The sequence below is a fragment of the Callospermophilus lateralis genome, chromosome 1 (assembly GCF_048772815.1).
Source record: "Callospermophilus lateralis isolate mCalLat2 chromosome 1, mCalLat2.hap1, whole genome shotgun sequence".
In the NCBI taxonomy this organism is placed as follows: Eukaryota; Metazoa; Chordata; class Mammalia; order Rodentia; family Sciuridae; genus Callospermophilus; species Callospermophilus lateralis.
Window position 1 is genome coordinate 58,908,697 of NC_135305.1, and position 24,958 is coordinate 58,933,654.

Consider the following 24,958-nt stretch of genomic DNA (forward strand, 5'->3'; position numbering starts at 1 on the left):
AAATGACCATGTCTCCCTTGGTCTCTTCTAAAGAGAGCAATCTACCATCTCAAGGAATTTCAGTGAGTACCTAAGAAGGATAAGACTACACATGCTGACTTCTGATACCCTCGGCTACCTACAGGTTAGATGCAGAAGAGCAGACAAGATAAACAGCCACATGGTGGAGGAAAGGAAGGAAATGGGAAGGAAGAGATGGTCCTCAGAGGGACGTGTGTCTTGCAGAAAATACTAATAATCACACAGGGTTGGTTCTTTATGTTCTGAACAAGGCCAAGGGCAGGGAACAGAGAACACTGCTCTAGATTTATGGCACATTGTAAAGAGTTGGCAAGAAAATGTGGAAAGATATCAATATTTGCAAATTCAAAAATCCACTTTTGTGAGTTTTTAAAAAAACGATAAATATCTAGCATTTAAAAAAATGCATCGGGAAATATCTTCAAGTAATTTAAGACAGATTAGATGTTTGAAATTTTACAACATTAAATAAATATTCACTGAGTGGTGGGTTATCTTGTGAGCTGCATACATTCAAGATGGCTCATGTGGAGACTTTGATCTTCCTCCAGGTCTTCTCTTTAGGATCCTCCTGCTGGAAAATTTTACCTGCCACTTCTGAGTTTTTAAGACAGGAATCTGGAAGTCATTCTTAACAGTTTCTCTCCCTTACTTCCTTATCATCAAATTCTGTCTATTCTACTGCCAACGTCTATTTCAAATCCACTTCTCTCCACCTCCCTGATCACCACTGTAATCCTCCCCTGTCATCTCTTGTGTGAACTGAAGCAACAGTGAATGTGATGATTTTGCTGAAATCCGTTCATACTTAAAAATTCTTCACTGGAGACTCATTACACATAGGATAAAACACAAAACCCACAAAGTCTTAAATAAGTTGGCTCCTACCTATTTCCAGCCACCTTGTGGGTCCGCTTCACTCATTGGAGTCCCCGAATAAGCCAGGCCTTTCTACCACAGGACCTTTGCACAGGCTCCTACAGCTGCCCATTCTTTCTCACTCTTCACATGGCAATTTCTGGCTCCTTCTTTATATGCCAGCTTAAATATCACTTTCTCAGGGAAAATATTTCTGACCTTTCATTTCCAATCAAGGATCCTTATTTTGTGCCTTTTCATTGCATTCTGTATTTTTCCTTTATATGGATAGTACTCATTAGTACTTGTAATTATATTTATGTAATTGCATTTATAAAATCATTAGTTTAATGCCTATCTCCAACAAAAGAATATAAATTCCATCAGGGAGGGATCCTGTTTATCTTCTTCACAATGTTTTCCTAGTACTCAGTGGATATCTGACACATGCTAGATAGTCTAACAGATGTACCTGAATGAATAGAGCAATGGTAGTGAAGGGTGAAGAGGGCAGGAGAGTCAGGGCCACAAGATATGTAGGGAGACTGGTGAGGCACATTGTGGAGGTGAGGAGTAATAAAAGGGAGAAGAGGATTCTAGGATGCATTCCACCTTGGCCATCTGGGTGAACAATGCCATGATTCCTTAAGGTAGGGAATTCAAAAAACAGAACTTCTCTGAGTGGGGTTTATAGTCTAGATTCTGGGAAAAAATGAGTTTGAGAAGCCATTGGTTATAGGGTTCAAATGTAATTTGAATTACATTTTGAATTTTGAACCCAATGAGTTTGGCTCAGGCACAAAATATCTGTAGTAGCTGACTCTGTGGTCAGGTGCGCCATCAGTTGTGGTATTGAAATTAGGGAAATAATGGGTCATGTTCAACTTTCATGATGCAACCAAATTGTGTCGTATAAGGACATGATTTGCAGCAAAATGAAGGAAGTGCTTCAACAGCAACAGAGAGCCAACTCAACCAAGTTCCAAGAACCGGTAAATGGAGACACCCATAAAACAAGGCTTTCAGAGGTTTATCAAACAGAAGGGTCATCGGTGGTCTCAAAGGAAGCACTTTAATTGCTGCAACAGAGGCCAAAATCAGTGGGTCTAAATGAACAGAAGGTGACGAGGTGGAACTGTGAAGAGAAACAGCATCACAGTACACTGGCCGCGGGAGGTGATGACACCATGAACAGAATATTTCTTTAGGTGGGTGAGCATGCTCACATCCAGATGAGAAGGAAGTCAACAGAGACACAGCCTGAAGATTCCAAAGCAAAGAGGGCAGCTACTGGAATTGCTTCGGCGAGAGATGAGAGGATGGGGTCTAGAGCAGCAGGGTGGTCTTAACCTTAATGAGAGAGGAGGAGACACCCAAGTGCTAACCCACAGGCTGGAGCCGATGAACCAAGGGCAGCCGCAGCCCTCAAGGTCTCCCCCAGGGGTCAGGAGTGTGACTGGGTAGGAAAATTTTCTCACAGTGGCCGGAAGTGGTAAAAATCAATGGTATTTTGTCAAAGGGCTGGTTATGATGCAAAGGTGTAAACAGGAAAACAATTTCCATGCAGTATAGTGGGGAGGTCATGCACCCAGAATACCGGGTAGAACTGACTTGACCTCAGGCCCAGCTCAGTGCCTCGAGGCTGTATGGTAGCCTATATGTGGGATGGCACGGATTACCATGATTAACTCTTGGGGTCTAAGGGTGATCCTGGGTTTGCTTGATGGCTTATAGCTGGGTCACATGAACAAGTCCCCCAAATTCTCAAAAGCTGATTTCTTATCTATAACAAAGTAAGTATAAGAATAAGAATTTTTTAAAAATATTTTTGCTACTAAGGATTGAACCCAGGGGTGCTCTATCACTGAGCTATATCCCTAGCCATATATTTATTTATTTTAAGTTTTGAGACAGGTTCTCACTAAGTTCAGAGGCTGCTCTCAAATTTGTGATTCTCCTACCTCAGCCTCCAAATAGCTGGGGTTGTTGCAAGCAAACGATCTGAAGAGACAATTTTCAAAAAGAAATACAAAGGGTAAGCAAATATCTGAAAAAAATATTCAGTATCATTAGCCATTGAGGAAATGCAAATCAAAAACTACAATGAGATAACATTTTAACCTAAGTTAGAATGGCTATTATAAAAAATGGAAAACAACAAATACTGGTGAGGATATGAAGAAAAAGGAGAAAAAGGAACTATACTGTTGGTAGGAATATACTCATATACTGCTAGTACCACTACTATGGAAAACAATACGAAGGCTTTTCAAAAAACTAAAACTGGAACTACTGTATGATCCTGCTCTCCCATTCTGGGTATTTATGCAAAGAAAATGAAATCAGTATACAAAAGAGACATCTGTGCTTTCATGTTTATTGTAGCACTATTCACAATAGCTAAGATATAGAATCAGCCAGGGTATCCATCAACAGATGCATAAAGAAAATATGGTACACATATACAATGGAGTATTATTCATCCCTAAAGAAGGATGAAATCCTGTCATTGAAAGCAAAATGTATAGAATTGAAGGATATTATGTTAAGCGAAATAAGCCAGACTCAGAAAGACAAGTATCATTTTTTTGTATCTCATATGTAAAAGTTAAAAACCTGAAAGCAGAAAGCTATGATGAGAGATTGGGAAGGGTTTGTGTGTCTATTTGTGGGGAGGGTGGAAAAAGGGAGGTTAGATTTGATCAGTGCATGTTATATTCGTGTATGGAAATATCACATTAAACTGCATTAAATTATATAATAAATATGTGTTAATTAAACATAAAAATAAATTAAAAAGCAAATGTAGCATTTTAGAACTAAGATTTACTGAATCCAGTCTGCATTTTAACAATACCCCCAGTTGATTCATATACACATGGATTCTATCAGAGGATATTCAATTATTTATAGGTTCAGTCTTGACGCTCTTTAATTTCTTTGTCCCTTTACTCTCTACCTTTAGCATTTATCAAAAGAAGAACATGTCTCTCTCTCCTCCAGAGGGTAGCTGTCGCTAAAGCTCTTGACTCACTCCTCACCTCTGTCTTCCTCCTCAGGTAGCTCTGACATGCCACCCCTCTCCCCTAAAACATGATTTGGCCTCCTGTTTGAAACACCTCATCAGACACAGTATGACTGGGAGAAATGTAATGTGCAGAAAAGTGGCTGTTGGGACAGAAATGCGACCCGCAGCTCCATAACTGGAGAACACCTCCTGTGACCTCCAAAGCACTCAGCTTTCATAGTCTGAGCTCTTATCTTACTGACAATAATGAATGTCTTAATTTTCTGGGATAATTCCAAGCTCACGGATTTGTCTGCTTTACCTTTTTACTTCATGAAACATCACTATGCCTGGTTTTTGTATTTCAACCTGAGCTGCCCATTTCAGTTTTTGAAATGTTACTTTTCGTAGTGTTTGATGATTCCAAATATATTTTCTCTCCTTCCTTCTATTTTTTTTTCCCAATAAGACTTTTTCAGGGTTACATTCTTCCTCCTGGTTTTCAGGGTTAATTTTCCTTCTCTTATATGTACTTAATTACAAATAAAACTTCTTAATAGAATAATCTACTGATCTAAGGAACGACTGCATTTATATTTCTCTACATTGATATATCTAGATTATTTTTTTTAAAAAAAAACAAGTTGTGGAGTATAGGCAGAACTGATGCCTATACTTTATTCTTGTTTGACTAACTTAACCAGCTAAGTCTCAAAATCGATCTTCATTTGAGACATTACTTAGGCACTGCTGGTAGAGATACAGTTCCAAAGTCATGTGATTACCTTGGGGATCCATTTTCCAATAATCTAAATCTCAAAACAGAGACATTAAGAACAAATTTGTTTGTTTTCTGGTTGGAATTCTTGGTGCCATTAATCTTTCTTCCCTTCCTTCCTTCTCCTCCAGGTTCTCCTGAAGAACTTCCCAGAGAGAAGGAGAGATGGTTCTGCTGTGGGGTGGAGAGTCCCAACCTGCATCTCTGTCCATGGGTCAAGAGGAGGAACCTCACTGTGGCTTGATTGTGAATCAATGTTTTATGCGACCCAGAAACAAAAGATGATCATGGGTGCCACTTTAGTTTGGATTCTCTTAAAAGCAGACCCTGAGAACTTGGGTGACTCCAGGAAGCATAAATTGAAGAACAGGAAAAATGATGAATGGCGGGGAAAGGAAATAACCTAATGAGCAGATTATCCCTGTGAGAAACTGAGGCTTAGCCCCCTCTGTGGATTTTCTGGGGGATCCTGGGAACACACACCACAAGCCAAGGCCCTGTCCTCCACTCTCCTTCCCCTCTGGGGTATAAGTATTGCTTTTCCAATTCTCTTTTATTTTTGGGTTGAGTCTGTGCAAGGTCAGGAAAAGTACCTGTAGTGCCCAGGAAAGTTCTCAGAGAATAAAAGACAGGTGCTTCAGACAGGACTCTGTCAGCTACTGGAGATATCCACAGCTGCCTGGCAAGTTGGTGTGCTGAGAGGATATGAGTGGGACATTAACAGCATTACTACAGATGCTGTCAACAAAAACAGGGAAACAGAACTTTTGATTGGAGGAAAACCGACATGAATGTGTACTTACAGTGATGATTTTTGGGGAACCAGAGATTTATGTAGCATTGAGATGGGGATGGCAAATGAGTTCCAAGGCTCATGTCATCTCTGATCAACTAGCAGCCTGGAGTGCTTGTAGAGAAGGATGCTCAGCAAGCTCAGTAGGAAATTGTTATCTTTATCAATTAGCAATGCCAGTCATGCAAAGGGGAGACAGGCACAGCGGCATGTGGGCTGCGTCTTCTCTGCCCAGCTTTAAAGAGGAGACTGTTTTGTTTTTATTATTGATATAAGAGTTGAGTGAATATATCTTTAATAAAATAAAATAAATTCTTCCTCAGATCTGGCCTTTTAAGGTGCACAGCCTGTGGGTTAACGGGAGAAGTCTCCAGTGATTAACGTGATGAATGAGACTGAGCTAGGCTACAGTGGCACAGCAGTTAAAACAGGCATTGGCTTCACTTTTCTGGCAAACATGCTACGTTTTCCTCCTACTGATATATAAGAAGTGAAATAGTCACAATATGACTGGAAGTGTAAAGATATCAAGGGCAGGCAAGACGTGACAGAGTCACCTGGCAGCAACGGTAGTGTCAGTGCCTGGTCCCGGCATCAATGCTGAGACAAGGATCATTCATCTGTCAAAGTTTTAATAAGAAAAATATCACCATTTCCCCTTGGACACGATTTGAACTCTCTGAGTCCAGGAATAAGTGCAATATAAAATATCAAATTTATTTCAATAATATCTTATACCATTGCAATCCAAATTGATTTTTAAGTCCTGTAACTATCACTTCCTAAATATCCCCCAAAGCCACGTCCAGTGCGTGCTGCACCTGGGCTGTCCAGCACCAGGCAGGCCTGGCCCACTACAAACAGCTACCTGCCACCTGTAAATAGCCTCTCTCATCTGCTCTTCACACTGTAGTCACAGTCATCTTTTCAAAGCATAAATCTGATCTTGTCGCTCCTCTACTTAGAACCATGTAATCGCCTTCCCTATGCTGGTTAGAACAAAGTGAAAATCCTTTAAAGAACTTTACTCTGTCCCCTGTCCATGGATTGGATCTAGGCTCACCTTGTTGTGACAGCTTGCTTCCACTTACTTTCCTCTCTCTCTTCAGTATGAGGGGCCTTCTTTCAGTTCCTAGGACTGGATCGGCTCTCTGTCAGGTGCTTTATTTTGTTTTTAGTTTCAAACAATGAAACTTACTGTATTATGGGTTCAGGGGCTAGAAGTCTGACATCAAGGTATTGATAGGGTTGGTTTCTGCTGAGGGCTACAGGGAAATCTTTTCCAGGCCTGACTCCTACCTTCTGGTGGCTTGGGGGCAACCTTTGGTGTCCCATGGCTTCTACTATATCACCTTCATCTCTGCTTTCATCTTCACATGCAATTCTGCTCATGTGCATGTCTGTCTACAAATGTACTCTTTTTTTTTTTTTTTATACAGACAGTAGACATATCAAATGAGGGCTCCATGCTACTCCCATAAAACTTCATCTTCACTAATTACCTCTGCAATGACTCTATTTTGCAAATGAGTTCACAGGGAGGTACAGGGAATTAGTTGGGGGTGGAGGGGGGAACATGATTCAACCCATACAACTCCTTTTATTAACGTCCCTGGGCCAAAATTTTCACATCTGTTAAAATTGGGTTTAAGGGAATTGTCACACTTCCTGTGACAATTTATTCTTTAACCCAAGGATCTAAATATTCCCTGTCCTTATGAGTTGTTTTCCCTTGTGATTGATTCTTCAACCCATAGTACAGTACCTAGAATGCATGCTCAATAAATATTTGTTGAATGAGTAAAAGGAACATTAAATGCATTTTTACCAATGTTCACATTTTAATTTCTTTCTGAGAAAAATTTCACACTTGGAAGTTTATTATTTAAATTCAGACTTTGGTTAAATTGTCATCTATTTCTTATGAAATCTGTGTGAGGGAGACACATAGAAATGATTGCACGTATCTCACAGAAGCTGCTGTTCTGACAGTGCCCTGCCCGTGGCATGCAAGAGGGAGGTGGTAGCAGCAGGACTTGGTCCACGTCCTCTGTGACTCCAAGTCAGCAGTTCTTTTCCCACAGCAGTCTGCAGAGTGGGATGACAGGTTATTGTGCAATTAGCAGAGTAGTTAATTACCAGGATCTTGTTCTAAAACCTTCCAGGCTGGCACATAGACTTGCATTATCAATTTGTGTGTTGCTTTTTGGTTTTTACATTCAATGGAGCAGAACAGGTAAGCACAAGTGGGTGCTGTAACGTGGAGGGTGAATTTCTGGGGTACGTCCTGTCCTATTATGTCCTGACTTCTTCGAGACATCTCTATAAGGGAGAGTCAATTCTTATCTGCTGTTCAACTTAGAAAGGAAAATTCATACTTAATCAGAGACCCTATGAAATCATTAACAGGCAGAGTTAGGGTGAGAAAGACAGAATAGACAGATGAGACCCAAAGAGCCAGATGTGCTTGGGCAGAGAATAAAGGCCCCTACCAATCCAATTTTCCAAAATGTTGTTTTATCATCTGGCTTCTTAGACGACAGAATGAAGGAAAGTCTCCATGGCTGTCCTGTGGTTATTATATAATATTCCATGGTTGGGCCCTGATGTATGTACTAAAGCTCACAGCAGACTGGAGCCATAGGGGACCTCCTTGTTACCCAATGCCTCACTCAGAGATGCAGACACAAGTGTATCCTACTGAATCATCACAGAGCTGACATCTTAGCCTCCAGATGTGCTTAAGCATCACAAGTGATATTATCTCTCAGAGAAGGAGGTAAATCAGTACCCAATCTCACTAGTTAACTTCAGAGCTAAACAGTACCTTGCTTTGCATTTTAATCTTAAGTAAAATGATGACAGCAGAGACCACACCTGGCCCTGGCAAAATGTATTGTTAACAAGTAACATATTGGTAATCCTCAGATAAATATCCTTCCATTCAGTTCAGTTACGTTGTTAGTTTATTTCAGGAAACTTTCCCATCATCTTCAAGTTACCTAAAAGAAAGAAACCTACAAAAAAATTTAAAAAATGGAGGATTTCGGGTTTCTGGCAATATCACTGACTAAACCTAAGTAGGATTTCAAAAAGCACCAGCTGCTTTCTGTCACCTATATATAATAAATAAAGTGCTTTGTGTCACTCGGACCCACATAGGGACTCCGGGTCTGGTTTGCTTTCTGAAGCCCTATTAGTGCTCTGGGATCAGCCTCACCTTAGATTATACACACAGCAGCAGTGGGGACTGGATCTGGATTTTTATCCAAATGGAATTAACAAATCAAGATGCAAGCTTTAAGCCAGTGGATTACAGTCCCCCAGGCGCCTCTCTCTCCTGCTCATTTGGACCCTGGTGCTCCATCACGGTGACACTTCCTGCCTCCTCTGTCCTCATCTACCTCCTACATGAAGGGGAACTGGAACATTATCTTCCTTCTGTTATGGATGAAGGTCAAACCGTGTCTCTAACTGCTGCTCCTGCTGACTGGGCTGCTCTGACTAATGATGACTAATGTTTTACAGAGGAGCATGGGGATGTGCCATGTCTACCTTTTTAATGAGATCACGGTTCACTCCCAAGTCCCTGTTTTCTCACTTTACACATGTTCCCTTCGGGTCTCCTTTACTCTTCTGGCTTTAGTTTCTGTCCGCATGAGAATGATTGGTAGTGTTGTCTTTCTAATCCTGACCTCTACTACTTATTCTCCTCCATTCCAAGTGACTCTCACCTCTCTCTCTCTCTATATAATTCACTCACTCATTCATTTACTTATTTATCGTTAAATGGATATTTACTGAATGGCTACTATGGGCCCAGCATGGGCTATCTGAATAGCTTACTAAGAAAATGACAATATTTTATTTTGTTGGATCTGCTAATCTGGCTCTCACCCCATTATCCCATTTCACTGACATATTCTAACAGGGTGAGATTATTTTATCTCCAGAGCTTCTCCAAATACTGCAAACTTCTAATTTCCTTTTAAACCATCCTCATCCTTCCCTTGAAATGAAACCTAGATGTTTAGCTTTATCTACACTGATCATCTCTTCTTCCCAAACTTGATCCACCTTCGAAAGTCCTTAAACATATAAATGGCTCTACCAAATCCAAGACTTCCAAACCAGACATGTGGGGCTCACCCCAAAATTGTCCTCTCCACCCTGCCTCTACATTCTGTCAGTCCTACATATTTTCCATCCTTGATGTCTCTTATATTAGTCTTTCATCTCCAACCTGGCTCATGGTATTGAAACTTAGAACCTCATAAATGCTTGCCCATCCTACTATAAATAACTTTTAATTAACTCCTCTGGACTTCCCTCTATTCTTGTTTCCTATACCCATTCTTTCTATTTCTACTAGAAAAATCTTTTAAGGTACACATTGGGGAACATTGCTTCTCTTTTCCTCTACATGGGTGTCCCATGTGCTGAAGAATGGAGTCCAAACCCCTTATCATACATGCTGCTCCATGATCTAGCCCTGCCTGCAGTTCCCAGATCACTTCTTTCAAAGTCCCACCTCAGAGCTTTCTCTTCCTCTGTCTCACTCCACTGAAGTTCTAAGAACACCCAAGATGTTTGACAACATATCTTTGTCCTGTCATGCCCAGTTATATCCTGTCTATCTGGGCAATAAGTTACTTCTTTTGAAGTCTTAGCTTCAGCACCACTTTCTCTGTGGAACAGATTCAACACTCTCTTCTGGTAGAACTGACCCACGGTGCCTGTGTCCCCGTGGTATTCTGGTTGCACCTTCTCATAACACCTGGGATAGGTGGGAGCACTTGGGCTAGCTAAGTTACAAATCTCTCATGGACAGAGGTCACATCCTGTTTGTCTTTGCATCTCCAAGGCCCACCAAAGTGACAGGCATTTAATGTGTGCTTTTAAGCACTTAATGAATATTAAATAAATAAATACATATTGGGGATATTTATCCTGAAAAAGGATTCCCTAGTTGGATATTTTGTCTGGTTTTTAGGAATTATTTTCATTACTGTTAGTGTGACTAATGCGCTCTACTTCCCTTTAATGGAATCCAACGACAAAGGAAAACCAGTTGATGTTTTGGCCTGAGACATACCTTAGCTTCAAGTCACTTGATGGTGGGACTTTAAAACAGTCGAACTAGAGCAGACAAAAGCAAACATTTGCTCCTTTCATTTTTACCAAGGTGGAAGGTGAGCCCTTTAATGATGTACCCTGAGGTCTCATGGCTAATAAACGACAGAATTAACACAAGACCCCTGTTCAGTGCCCTTCTTGCCCTGCCACATTAGAAAGGCAATCTTTGTTGAACTTTGGGTACCAAGTATCACTCTGGGTCACTGATAGATGTTTACTCCACAATCTTGGCCAAAAAGCTACAGGTGCCAGGTTTATAATCCACAGCTTATGTTTTCTCCTGCACCTCTCGGGACTACCATACCTAGGCACACGTGTTTCTTCCTTGGATCACTGTGATATGTTGCCCAGCCACTTCTGGGATCTTCAGCATCTCATGGATTGCCTCACAAGCCTTCCTCGGTTCTTGACCTTGACTTCATGAACTCTGGGCAGAAATCTCCTCTTTCCCATCAACGACTCCATCAGATTTAAATTCCCAAGGTAAGTTCCATAAGCCCTTGATTTTCCCTTTGATAAGTCTGTTCTGGTCTTTCCCATAAGTTTCTCATTAGGATGGTGGTCCCGGCATGGACCTATCTGTAGCCCTGCTCCACCTCTCACTCAAAGCACCAGTAATTCACAAAGCACCAGTATGCCCCAAGTGCTTCTTTGTTACTATTTGAAACCCATCAAAGGGCTTTCAAAGGGCTTATTGTTTCAAATGAACTTAGGTTGTGAGATTTCAGAACTGTTTAGAGAACTACATGAAATTCATTGTCTAGAACAAGATGGTTGCTTAACTTGAAGGTGACAGTGGCCAAGATCATGAACAAAGGGTGAAATAAGAACATGATACAGAGTTAAAGAAGGAATTAAAGCAATGGCTAATTTGATAATCATAAAGATTTAGGGGAATTCAAGTTGTCCATATTATTAACATTCTATCTTCCAGAAGATGTAGACAATAGAATATGATTATGAGTGACAGATACAAATTTTAAAATAGCAAATATACAAAACACAGCTCTTTCAAAAGCCCTCAACACTTAGGAGAAATCAGAGGTTGATGCTGGGTTTTATCCATTGGGTATGCATATTTTTAATACACTTATATAATTGTATTTGCCTGAAATACGCCTGGATGGTTTCAGTCAAATACACCATGTTTTATGGAATGGCAAAAAATTGGTGTTGATTTCTTTTTGTGTGCAGCAGCTGTTTCAATTCATGTACACAATCTATCAGTAAGTTTCTTAGCTTGCCAGTTTTGCTAGCTTTATGGAGAGAAATGACATAAAACAAGGAAAAATAGGAAACTACAAATAAGTCACATTTCCCGAGTCCTTACTCTATTGAGCACTTCATGTTATACCACTTAATCTTCTCAACAATCCTGTAAGTTCTTTTGCCATTCTTATAAGTGAAGGAACTGAGGATTTAGAGAAATACAAAGTAATGTACTCACAGTTGCATAGTTAACTGAGTGTCAGAGCTAGGATCCTAAACCTAGTTTTGAACCCAATACTCTTAACCACTGTTTGTTTTTGAAAATGGCTAATGTGACTGCTACAAGAAAACCAACAAAAGTGTGACGGGCAGTCCAAGCTTTGCCACTTGTTATATGAAGCTTATTTTGTTGCAGGACACTTTGCGAACTAATAATGAAAAGAAAGGAAAGGGAAATTCCTTAATTAAATGAAAATTTATACCAAAGTATGGATAGTCCTCAAGCCATAAGGAAGTCCAAATAATTAAAATTAAATGAATAATATTTATAATAAAAAGAAAAAAAATCATAAAACTTACCCAGGGGTAAAGAAACGATCAGGAAACAATCAGAAGAAAAAGAGTCTACCTTATGAAATAGTGACATGGGGACATATTTTAAACAACACAGCTGTCAATCTTTCTGTGGATCATAAACAGCCTAACCATCACCTGGATAGTCAGAACTGTTTAGAGAACTACATGGAATTCATTGTCTGGAACAAAAAGATGGTTGCTTAACATGAAGGTGACAGTGGCCAAGATCATGATAGTCAAGGAGGTGACATGGCTAGACCTCTCTCCCCTCTGGTTGCTACACAGCAATTTTGAGATGTTACAACTTGGGGTTTTCATCTTTCAGGACTTTGAGTGTCAAGTCTTTTACAACACTTGTGTTTGCAGGTATGTTCTTTTTATTAAATCATTCTTCCTTTTAGGAAGATCAGAAAAGCATGTATGCTTCCCTACTCTGTTCCCTAGACCATTTGTTCTTTCACCTTTCTTAAAATGCTCTCCATTTTCAAAAGCGTTCTGCACTAAAAAAAAAAAAGGGCTCTCACATACTTAACCCATGAGTGTGAAGAACCATCCAGAGATAGGCTTTTTATTTTTCTTCTTCTTCTTCTTTTTTTTTTTTTTTGAGTCAGCTTTGAGATTTCTGGGAAGAGGAATTATATTCTAAAAGTTCTCTTAAAGAGGGAAGTCATAAATAATGGTGACAACAATCCAATTTAGAAGAGAGGATATAACTACTTCAAAAGTTCTGAAACTTTAAAGAGATATTGACCAAAAAAATTACATTGTCAAATTGTTTAAAGAAATAGTAACCAACAAATTTTAAAACTACCAAGTTATCAATAGAGCATGTTAACTAATCTAAGATCTTCATTAAAAATGTTGATAAGGACCTAATGGGGTCATTTACTTCACCAAAGCCATTTCATCTTGCTGCCACAAATATTTTTTCAATGATTTATGGCAGTATTTTATATAGCCCCCAACTTTTTCTATTATAATGAAAATAGAGATTTATGGTACAGAAGCTGGCAGAAACGTAGAGTAGAACTTGTGCATTTCTGAATCCAAAACTGGAAAGGGAGTAGATGAGTATAAGATAATACTATTTCATTCATCACTATTATTAAGTCTATTCTTATTAAGTTCACTGCTTTCCCCAGGCACTAGGATCCTTTTAAAAATAAAATTGCTCCCACATCTTTTAAGCTTATAAAGAGTCACTACAATTGACTTGTAGGAGCAATTGTTCTCCTGGACATTTATCATTCCTCCAACCAACATCATGTAAAGCCCCCAACTGCTTGGGCCAAAAGCAGGTATTATAGTAAGAGTTCCATATTGTCAGTAACTACAGAGAACATAGATTTCACTGTAAACATGAGTTTGTTCCGTTAGTATTTTTGTAGTTTTATACTGGTCTGCATCATCTAAGGTTTACGATATGGTCAGGGCAGAGTTTATGCAGGAATAAAAATTATTATGCTTTTCTTGGAAGAGTTCAAAGGGAAGTTTTTACCCCTCCATGACTTGTAAGGTGAGTGATTAGGTTGTGTAGGCCAGAGAGAAGGACCTTCACTCATTATTCTTCATAATTATTTGCCTTTTAGAGTTAGTCATAAATGTTCTTTTTGGCTTTATTCACCAAATATGATTTTTTTTTTATTTTGAGGAAAGGTCTCAGTAAATAATGAAAAACTATGGTTTTCCTAAGTGCCTTATTTCAAGTGTCATCATTCCCGCCTCATGGTGAGTGAGATTTCTGGAAATCTACTTCTCTACCCATCATCACTGGGCCTCCAGTCTCTGTGGATGCAGGGCTCTTCACACGTTCTCTGGACCACAGTTTGCAATCCCCAGCAGGATAACAGGCCTCCAAGACTGGGTGGGTTCAGCAGGTGCAGGCCCAGCAGGGGTCCTGGGAGCACATTGCCTGCTGGGCTGCGCTTCAGAGCACTGCTTCCCCAGAGTCCCTTTTTGAGATACTTCACAACTACTGAGTCCCAATGCTGACTACTCACCAGAAACCAGTTGCCAGGCTGCAGTAGTCTTGCAGTTTGAATTCTAACACCCTTATTTTCTGAGATGCCAAGTTTTCATTCATCCAGGCTTGCCTCTTACTCATCACTAGGAACTCTGTGCCTCTGTTTATCAACAACAGGGTCAAACAAGATGACTGGTGAAGGCCACTTAATTTCCTTAGTATTTGTAGAAACCATGCATATTAAAATTCTTTTGAGTGCTTACTGTATATCTGACTCCCAGGTGTTCACATATTTAGGTGTTCTAAAGCCCTTGGGGCTTTAGAAGCAGAGATATTTTAGATATTTATTAGAGACGGAATAGTAAAAGCAAGATAGCCTGGATATTGGTTGGGGTAGGATTGCTTGAGAAGTCCATATTTTATGAAGGCTGACCAATTTATGAAGAGAGACCAATTTCTTTCTAAACATCCCAATCCATGCAGTGCTCTGGGGAAAGGCTCCATTTGACATAGTCTGCTTCTGAATGATTAAAATATTCCTAGAATTGAAGTTCTTCTCAAGTCCTATGAGTATCCAATGGTAGAGCTCAGTTTCTGCCACTCTTTGTACTGGAAGTCACACTGTACAACTCCAGGGGTCTAGTCTAAGATAAGACAGTGCTTCTAAAATTTTTATCTCTAGCAAAAGACCAGTTAAACATATTTTTTCAACCCATGAACAGCCAACACTTTAATAAAACATTATTAAAAAATTAAAAGAAAAATATAAGCCAATTAAAAATTATTTATTCAGAGGACATACAATTATTCATGTCAGTTCACTGTGATAGTTTTCAATGCTTTATCTCAGTTTCTTACTTTTTTTTTTTTGATCACTGGTGACAACAGTTTCTGGACTGCTACCAACCCATAGGCCATACTCTGAGCAGCTCTCATGGTTTTAGGACATAGATTCTATGTGAATGGTGTCCTCTATAGTTGTGCAGAGGTCCTGCTTGGGCCCCAGGCATATTGCGAGTTTAATTGTATAGCAGGAACAACCATGTTTGTAATGTATTTTAAAATGGGGCAGTGAAAATTTCTCTCAAATGAGACTTTGGTATGATAGGCAAATTAATTGGTTATAGACAAAAAACAAGTCACTACTGTCCTTATTCGAGCCTTATTTCTGAGCCTTGAGACCAATTTGGAGTTGGGACTTCACATCCATGCTCATTAGTTATCTGGTGCCCCTGGCAGTGAACGAGACCTTTTTCAGTTAACTCAGATATTCTGGCCAAAGACCAACTTGAATAATTTTCTCTCTCTATGGGAAAGCCTCCCACATTGAAATTTTCCTTCCTCTTTGAAACTACCGTCTATTATCACAGTCTGCTTCCGAAGAGCTGTCACTATAAATTTTTGAGGCAACTACATTTTTCCACCAGGTGAAACAGCTTTAAAAGGCTTGTTGCTTTATAGATGCTGCTGTCACTCAGAGCTGCCTATACGCAGCCACAGTCAACCCCATCACCATCAATGGCAAGCATTTAGACTGCATCTCCTTTGAGTTATTTGCAGACAAAATTAAAAACAACAACAACAACAACAACAAAACAAAACAAAAAACCCCCACCAAAACCCCAAAACCCTAAAAGAAAACTTTCAGGATCTGAGCACTGGAGAAAAAGGATTTGGTTACCAGGGTTCCTGCATTCACAGAATTAATCCAAGATTTATGTGCCATAATGGTACTTGTGGCAGGCAAGTTCATCTACAGGGAGAAATTTGATGGTGAGAACTTCATCCTGAATCACACAGTCCCTGGCATCTGGCCCATGACAAATGCTGGACCAAACACAAATGGTTCCCAAGACAGTGCTTGGATGGCGATCTTGTGGTCCTGGGGGAGTGAAAGAGGTTATGGGCATTGTGGAAGTCATGGAGTGTTGTGGGTCCAGAAATGGCAAGACCAGCAAGAAGATCATCACTGCCAACTGTAAACAGCTCGAGTGCATCTGACTTGTGTTTTATCTGAATCACCACATTGTCCCTTCTGTAGCTCGGGAGAGCACCCCTCCATCCTATCTGCTCACAATAAGTTTTTGTGCTGTCATTAAAATTCTTTGGGTTTCATATTTTCCTTATTTCCCTCCAAACCTAGCTGGATTGCAGAGTTGTTTATGATTAGGAATAAAAACTAAGTAAAAATGACAACAAAATAAGCTTGTATATGGGTATATATGTATGTGTTTATTCCTTTGTAGGCTTATAAATATAGCGTCAAGGAAAACACTGTTAAATAAATGTAGTCAGAACAATACTTTTACCAGAGCAGAGTTTCACTGGTTATTTATAAAATAAGTCTGTGGGACTGTACAACTGGGTCTTCTGTAAATAAGAAGAGGCAAATGTCAATACTTGTGACATCGGGAGAGGCACGATTATATATATCAGTTTTGAAGTTAGACTTTAGTTTGATTATAGATATTTTGAGGGACAGAATCATTTAAGAGACTTAAAAGATCTTTAAGAAAAGTTTAGGACATCCATCTATTTAAAGCTTCTACCCCTCTGCACAAGTTTGGCGTTTCTATTCTTTTCTTGTACAGTTGGTACAAAAAGGGCTGTAAAAGTATAACTCCCTGAATATTCATTTAAAGATAAAAATAAACTTCTTAGATTATTTTTTTTCCTTTCTTTGAATCTGATTCCCTACTGTTGCCAGAGTCATCCTATGTGGATGAAGCACTTACATTGTTCATCATTTCTCATCAGAATAAGTCTGGACATTCAAGGCCCACCGGATCTGTCCCTAATTTAATTACTCTGCATTTTCTCTGCTTACTTCCCAGTGTGAACTTTCAATGGGGTTCTGCTCTTCCAGAAACTTCTTTAAATAGCCTAACTCCTTTTTACCCCTAAGTTCTCAAGGATTGTGAAACTACTCCATGTGGGAAGTTCTTTCCCCTTTCTCTACCTTTTTAACCTTAAATCTTTGTTCATCTTTAATCTCACCCTCTTAAATTCTTCTCAATTTTATTTGCATCAAAAAGTTTATACTTTCAATAAGTCCACTGCTCTTTCAGTGTTTCCTGGTTATTTCTTGTGCATGAATTCCACATTCTTAATGAAATAATGAATTCCTTGCAGGCATGAATAAAAGAAAATATCTGATTTCCCCCTTCACATTGTGTGGAAAGCCTGGACAATTCTCCCTGGTCACCTGGGGAAGATGGGCCAAAGAAGCCCCAAACCAACTTCTTACTCAGGTATTTTTTAAACCGTAAGAAAGGAACATCACCGGTCATTGTAAATACCAACGTCAAAGACTGGCAATTTTTTTTTCTGTAAAGGGGCAGACAAAAAGCATTCCAGGCTTTGCAGGCTACAGGATCTCTGTTGTAGGTACTCAACTCCTCTGTCACAGTATAGAAGCATCACAGACTGTGCCCACACTAGAGTATGGCTGTGTGCCAATAAAATCTTATGGACATTTATATGTCACAAAACAGCATTCTTTTCTTGATATTTTAAAACATTTAAAAATGTGAAAGCCACTTTTAGCTTAAGGGCCATACAAAAAAAAAAAAAAAAAAAAAAAAAAAAGCAGATGGGAGACTTAGTTTGGCTGTGGAGCCATGGTCTGTTGAACTCTGACCTAGATAATTGTTTCCAAAAGTGTGGTCCACAGGCCATCTGCATCAGAATTACCTAGCGTTGGGAGTTTATAGAAAACATAAATTCGAACCTAGTGAAGCAGAATTTCTGTAAATCTTAATGATATGGATACACAGGTCTGGGTCACCATGTCTGAAAGGCTATGATGTTTTGGCCTTTTGACTTAGTATTTGGAAATCAGTGAACAGGGTTCTACTAAGTAGGGCAATGACAGAGCAGGGGCTTTAGAACCCACTTTATAAGACATACAACCTAAGCAGGAACTTCAGTAGCTAGGATCTCATACTTTAAATCAACATTGTAGGGTCTCTTTAGATGCAGAAAATGTAAAACTCAGTATTCCTTAGTTTGTATTTAAAATACCTGTTATTCAGAATATCAGATGATGTGGCAAATCTTTATTAAACTCAATAAAAACGTTCACAGAGAAGGAAAAAAACTCACACACCTTATAAACAAAATGTGTACGAGACTAAAATGTAAACAAAAAATAATCTTTACGTTTCTGCTCCAAATGAAAACCTCTGCAGCTGAGGCCTTTGTTGCCCATAGAAAGTTGAGGAGAAATGATTTCTTTCATTATGAGCACACAGCATCATTCTGAAGGGCATATATAACATTTCTTGTATAACCTCATTTAGCTAATACAATGGATTATAAAACAGCATCTTTTAGGAAGGAGAGAGACCATCTGGAATGCTCTGCCCACAGGGGCCTTTTGGCTAATGCAAATCAATTGAGGCTAGAATATGACTCCACCTGAATAGAACAGATCTGGTAGCTTCTGATTTGCAGACCAAAATTACTTACATTTTGTGAGTTATCTCTAAACTCTAAAGGAAAGGAATATAGCTGGGAAAGAAATTTGGCTAGCCTGCAAACCCCTCATTGACTGGGGACTTTGCTCTAACTTCCAACACTTGCCGAGAGTTATTTAGCATCTCCTTGCATGAGGGCCCTTGCTCAGTGCTCTGCGTGGATTCTCTGTTTAATTCCATGATGGTCACAAAAGCAGCTACAATTGTGGAAGTCATGGAGTGTTGTGGGTCCAGAAATGGCAAGACCAGCAAGAAGATCATCATTGCCAACAGGTTAAACAAAAACAAAACAAAACAAAACAAACAAACCCTGAGGCTTGGTGATCCTAATGAACATGTCGAAGATCTCACAGGTCATGTCAAGACTAAAATGTGAACTCAGGGTCTGTTCCCCTAAGATCTATCCCAGGTTAGCTCCCAATGCCATCATGATGAAATGAAACCTGGCTTTGTGGTAGGTTTCTTTCAACTTAGATGAAGAAACTAGAGAGTGGGCTTTGTATGGATTGGGTACAAATGGGCTGAACTTCAGGACAGCCTGGCACTCTGATGTGGCATTGTGTTAGATAAAGGAGAGGCATCCTACATTCCTGCTGGACACTGGGCTTGCCACTAACAACTCTGGATCAGTCTGTCAAGGGGGAATATAATGTTTTTGCATTTTACAGTAATATATTTTGGGGGACATAAACCAGGTGACTTACAGAAAGGGACAATGACAGAGAAGTCTCATTAGGAATAAGTCTATTGCACAAAGACCTCCAGTCAAACAGGGGGACATAAACACTAGCCACTGCAACCTCATCAGAGAGAGTACCCGGATGCTGGCAAAAGTGGGGATGAGGGTGTCGCATGAAAGCTGAGATGCCAGATGCAGATTCTGAGGGCACCCAACCATTTTCAGCCAAGGGATTCATCATTATCTAGTGAGCAGGTATTGGTGATCCACAGAAATCCATTCTTTGCACATGCATATGTTTAATGTGCCTGGATCAAACTGTTAGTAAGCTTCATACATTTGAATCAACACATTCTCGTTTTTTGTCCTTATTAATTTCTGAAGCTAAAGAATGCCTTCAAGTAGCACTTGGGGGAATAGCACTGGAACTAATTAGACCAAACCCTGTGCTCAGCTCATCACGCTTGATGAGGAAGAGCAGATGAGCTCCCCAACACTCGAGAGCCCTGTCTGAATGACATTAAGGCAATTTCCAATATTTTAGAAGCAGAGTACAATGGTATTCTTATGATATTTTAGCAATCATCAAAACACTGTGTGGTACACAATTTATACAATTACTTTCATATCAGAAAACCTTTTTAAAGGGCATAAGTGATAAGCATAATCTCTGGTCACTTCTTTAGGGATATGGTTTTATTCCTCTGTTACTAATCATGTTAAGTATTTCACAAGAGGTAGATATAAGTTAAAAACTTTCCTTTCATTAGTACTTTTAAATGCATATGTAACTGTTTGTTGTTTTACTTTTAAATAAGTTTTATTAAAGTCTATGTTTCCATCGTTCATGTTCCCATGAGTTGTTGGCTGGTCTCTTACACTGCCTGATTTGGAAGCTGAACTTTCATGGTGGGAAGGAATGTATGAAAAGTGGTACCCACAGCCCTTGGCTCCCTATGACTGCAGGCCTCCTGGGTGGGATCAGAGAGCCCAGGAGGATCAGGGAAGTGGTTGACTTTCAGTTAAATAATACATTTGTATGATTCAAATATTACAATGTTTAAAAAGATGCATAGGGGAAGCTTTAACTCCCTGCACTGGCTTGGAGCTGCCTCACCACAGTGGGAGCTCTTTTTTTAAAAAAATTATTTATTATTTAATATTATTTTTATTTTTAAAAAATTTATTCTAATTTGGATATGAAAAATTGTGCTATACATATGCGTAATATGAACCAAAATGCATTCTGCAATCATATATAACAAATTAGAATAAATTCAAAAAAATAAAAATAATAAAGAGTAACTGTTTTTATTAATTATGTTTGCATTGCATATATGAACTAAAGCTTTTATTTTCCATTTATCACTCTCTTTGTTTATAATAAATAATTTTTCAAGTTTCTGAAGAAATAAATTAAAAGCAAAAAAAATATAAAAAAGTAACTTTATTGAGACTTTCTGGGGTAGCTTGGAAGCTTGGTAGCTTCTGAGGAAAACTGGAGACCCTTGTTTCTTTATTCTGATGTCAGCTCAGATTCTGAGAAAGTACAACCTTTCTTCCCTGTGACTGGCCATCTCAGAAATTATGTCACTCACTATTTCCCTCTGTGCCTTTCCCAGGCAGTAACTCAATCTGTTAAGACACATGCCTTGAAAAGGTCCATTAAATGACCCCCTCCTTTGGAGAGGTCTTTGGTCATTTGGTACATATCTATTCCATTAAATTAGTAGAGTTCATCCCAGGGAAAGGATTAAGCATTCAAAAGACCAAACTGTGTACTAAAATATGCAAATTTGAATTGGAATATGAATCACATGGGAAATGCTAAAATGCAGAATATGATTCAGTTAATCTGAGGTAACATGTAAAACTGGTTTCCCAGATATTGAGGATGGTGGACCACCTCATCTTAAGGAGCTTGAGGAGTGCAATGCTGCTACCAGGTAAACTGAGAAGTTTGGCAAACTTCACCAGCAGCAGAAGAGAAGATTTGAGGGGAAAAGATCAGAGAAGCTCCCTGGCTGTTGGGAAGAGTCAGCATATTTCTCAGCGGAGACACTGCTTCTAAAGATTTTGGATGGGACCTTTTTTGGATGTGTAGTAGTCCCCCAAAGCAGAGTACTTTTGCATTCCTGATCCCTGGACATTCAATGACAATAAAAATTCAGTCATAATAATATCTGATGAAGAAATAAATATAATAAATAGAAATTCAAGTCATGCAGCCTTGAGGTTAAAACTATGATAATCAGAGTTTTCATGCTTTATTCTACCAGACAAGCATGGTTGCACTTTTTCTGTATCCCAAAAAGTTTACTGGACAGGTACAGTGACTTTTCTACTGTAAGTTCCTGGAGGTCCATTTGAAGGCCTCCCTCAAGTTTGACAATTTATAGTGACAAGCTTCTTCCTCCTTTACCCCCAGAAGGTACCACAAGTTCTCCTTTCCCTTGCTTCATCCTCCCCCCTTGTCAGACACAAAGCAGGTCTTCAAAGGGTCCAGAGGCTGAGGCATGCTTGCAACTGGGATGTGTTGAGAACCTGGGGTGTGGCAGAAGTCCAGCTCTTGGAAAGCACATGCCGCCTTTTGAACCTAAGCAAAATTCTAACATATTCAAAACAGAGTTTTATTTCAAAATCTGATCCTGAAATCCTTTTCCCATAAGACAATCCTCAAATGACTCTGTACAGTTATAAATGCACCCCTGGTATACAGGGAAGGATCCTATAGCCTTCAATCAGGAACCATTGCTGGAAGGTGATCCACAAGGAAAAAAAATCCATGTAGAATAATAAAAGAAAGGGGAAAGTCATCAATATATTTTAAGGTATATTGTTGGAAAATATGAAGCTTTGAACAAAATTGGCAAAGAAACTCATGAATTTAAGAGGCTTTTCTGAGAGGAGCAAATGGCTAAACACTATTTACTAAACACTTAAAAGATACAGATACAGACATGGATACAATATAGCTCACATATTCTGCTAAAAGAGTGTTTAGGAAAATAGAGATTACAAGTAAAGAATGATTGTACTGCTGTACTTGTGTCCATTTTGAGAATTATATTATAATTAGGTAATAGTATAGTTGTATAATGCAGGGACACTAAATTAAATTCATTCATGTTTCACAGGATGCATATATATACACACACACACACACATACACACACAAGGCTGTTTGGAGCAGTAAATTGTCCTCTCAACTAGACCAGATCCTTGTTGTGTGGATTCCTTACAAGCAGAGATCCACTGGCCAGAGTGTGTGGATGCCAGAATCACTTGGATTACTGCTCCATTTACAGTTTTTAAAAGGCCAGGCATCTCCCAGTCTAGAAGGTATAATATGCCTTTGTTGGATTCTTCTGAGAAATTCTGAAAGGGGATAATGGAAATGCCAATAATATCACTTAATGAACTTTGACCTGAAGAAATGAGGAGAGGATTTACAGGGCTTCCTGGGGACATGAGGGACACTGGAATAGTCTTCCAGGCAGAAGTAACACCTGACCTGAATTCGCAAGGATAAACAGGAGTCTGTCATAAAACATAGAAGGAAAGGGATTTTTTTTTTCTGGTGAAAAGAAATAATTTGCAATAATAAACAGATACAATAACTGTTTTTGTTGCTAGGAGAAATTAAGTTCCATAAAGACAAACATTTTTTATGTTTTGCTTATGCTGTATCACAGAACAGCTAATGGTAGCTGAAACACAGTACGTGCTTAATGAATATTGGTAGAATGAAGAATGGATGAATTGATTAAGTGCAAGGAGTGATGTAAGATGAAGCTAAAGAGATTGGTATGGACCAGGCAATGGAGGATTTGGAGGTAAGATTGAGCCTTATCAAGCTTAGAGGCCAGGGAGAAGCACAGATTTTTTTCTCCCCTTCCCCGCCATTTTTATTGGTGTATTGTAATGTTATACAATGGTGGGATTTATTGTTATATATTAGGACATAAACATCATATAACACTATAATTTAGCCAACATCATTCCCTAGTAATCCCCACCACCACCCTGACCCTTTCCTTTACTCTGTTGATCTCCCTTCAGTTTCCATGATGTTTTTTTTCTCCCTGAGCACTTGTATATCTTGTGAAACATGAATAAATTTAATTTAGTGTTCCTGCATTATATAACTATGCTATTAGCCTAATTATAATATAATTCTCAAAATGGACACAAGTCCAGCAGTACAATCATTCTTTACTTGTAACCTCTATTTCCCTAAATGACTGCTCCACTTCCCATTTCCTGTTTTCTCTTGAAGGAACATTACATGTCAGGCCAAGAAAGGGATTCCGTGTCTTTATGAAGGCACAGCCTCTCTCATACTTCTTATCTGTGTTTCCAGTATTTGGGAAAAAAATGAATATATGAAGAACTGAGATCTCATCAGAAAACTGCCATCATTTGCTGTATAGATTGGCTGTGGGCTTTGAAATGAAAGCAATAAGTAGGCTGTTCTTTTTGTTTGTTTGTTTGTTTTTGTTTTCTTTTTCTCTTTACTCTTGCTTTTTTGTTTTTTCAGTACTGGGGATTGAACCCAGGGGTGTTTAACCACTGAGCAACATCTCCTGCCCTTTTTGTGTTTTATTTTTAAATTTTGAGACAGGGTCTATGGTCTTGCTAAGTTGCTTAGTGCCTTGCTGAGGCTGGCCTCAAACTTGAGAACCTCTGCTTGGCCTCTCAAGCCACTAGGATTACAGGCTTGTGCCACCACACCCAGCCAGAAGGCTGCTTATTGACCTTATTTATTCCTTTACAATGGAACCTACTAGAGACCTCTAAGTGGGTGTCAGTTGAGCAGGTCTTGTTAGCGGAGATCAAAAGTGCTTATTCATGATTTGACCACTCAGGGAGTTTATTATTGCAAAATGAGGTGCTGCTTTTAACCATTATACTTTTTTACATGTTTTTTAATTCTAGGTCATATATTTGTTTCAAATATATCCATAACAAGTTATTGGTTAAACTTATGGGACATAAGAGGCACTCATATTGAAATGTGAAAAGTTAATAAGGAACAGAAGAACAGATTTTAAGAGGAGAAATAAAATGATAAAAGTAGATAACATTATCTGGGTGGCCAGAGTTGTGGTTTTATGGTTTCAAATAATATAACAAAAGAGTTATAAGCAACCAAAGCTGGGGAATGTCAATTTTCAAAGATTGGACAAAGAAAGGGATTCTGAGAGTCTGAGAAGGAGTAGGAGACTATCCAGAGGAGATTGGTGTCCTGAAAGCCAAGGGAGGAGAGATTCTGGAAGAAATGGGAAATCCCTTTTGACTTTAAGTAGGAAGCCATTGTCAACCTCAGAGAGAAGATTTTCAGAAGCACAGTGGGGAAAGAAACCCAGACAAAGATAGGTACAAAAGCAGGTAAGAAAGCAGAGATGTGAAGTGAAGACTATTCCTCCAAGAATAGCTATCTTAAATGATTTATGGTAT

At 39.1% G+C, this 24,958-nt stretch overlaps 1 protein-coding gene and 1 pseudogene across 2 annotated transcripts in view; one reads left to right on the forward strand and one right to left on the reverse strand.

Annotated features, from left to right (window-relative positions):
- The window catches only part of Magi2 (membrane associated guanylate kinase, WW and PDZ domain containing 2), a 1,283,222-nt gene that overhangs the window by 184,055 nt on the left and 1,074,209 nt on the right, over positions 1–24,958 (reverse strand). The window lies entirely within an intron of this gene.
- On the forward strand, positions 1,800–16,342 carry LOC143411795 (peptidyl-prolyl cis-trans isomerase A-like; annotated as a pseudogene).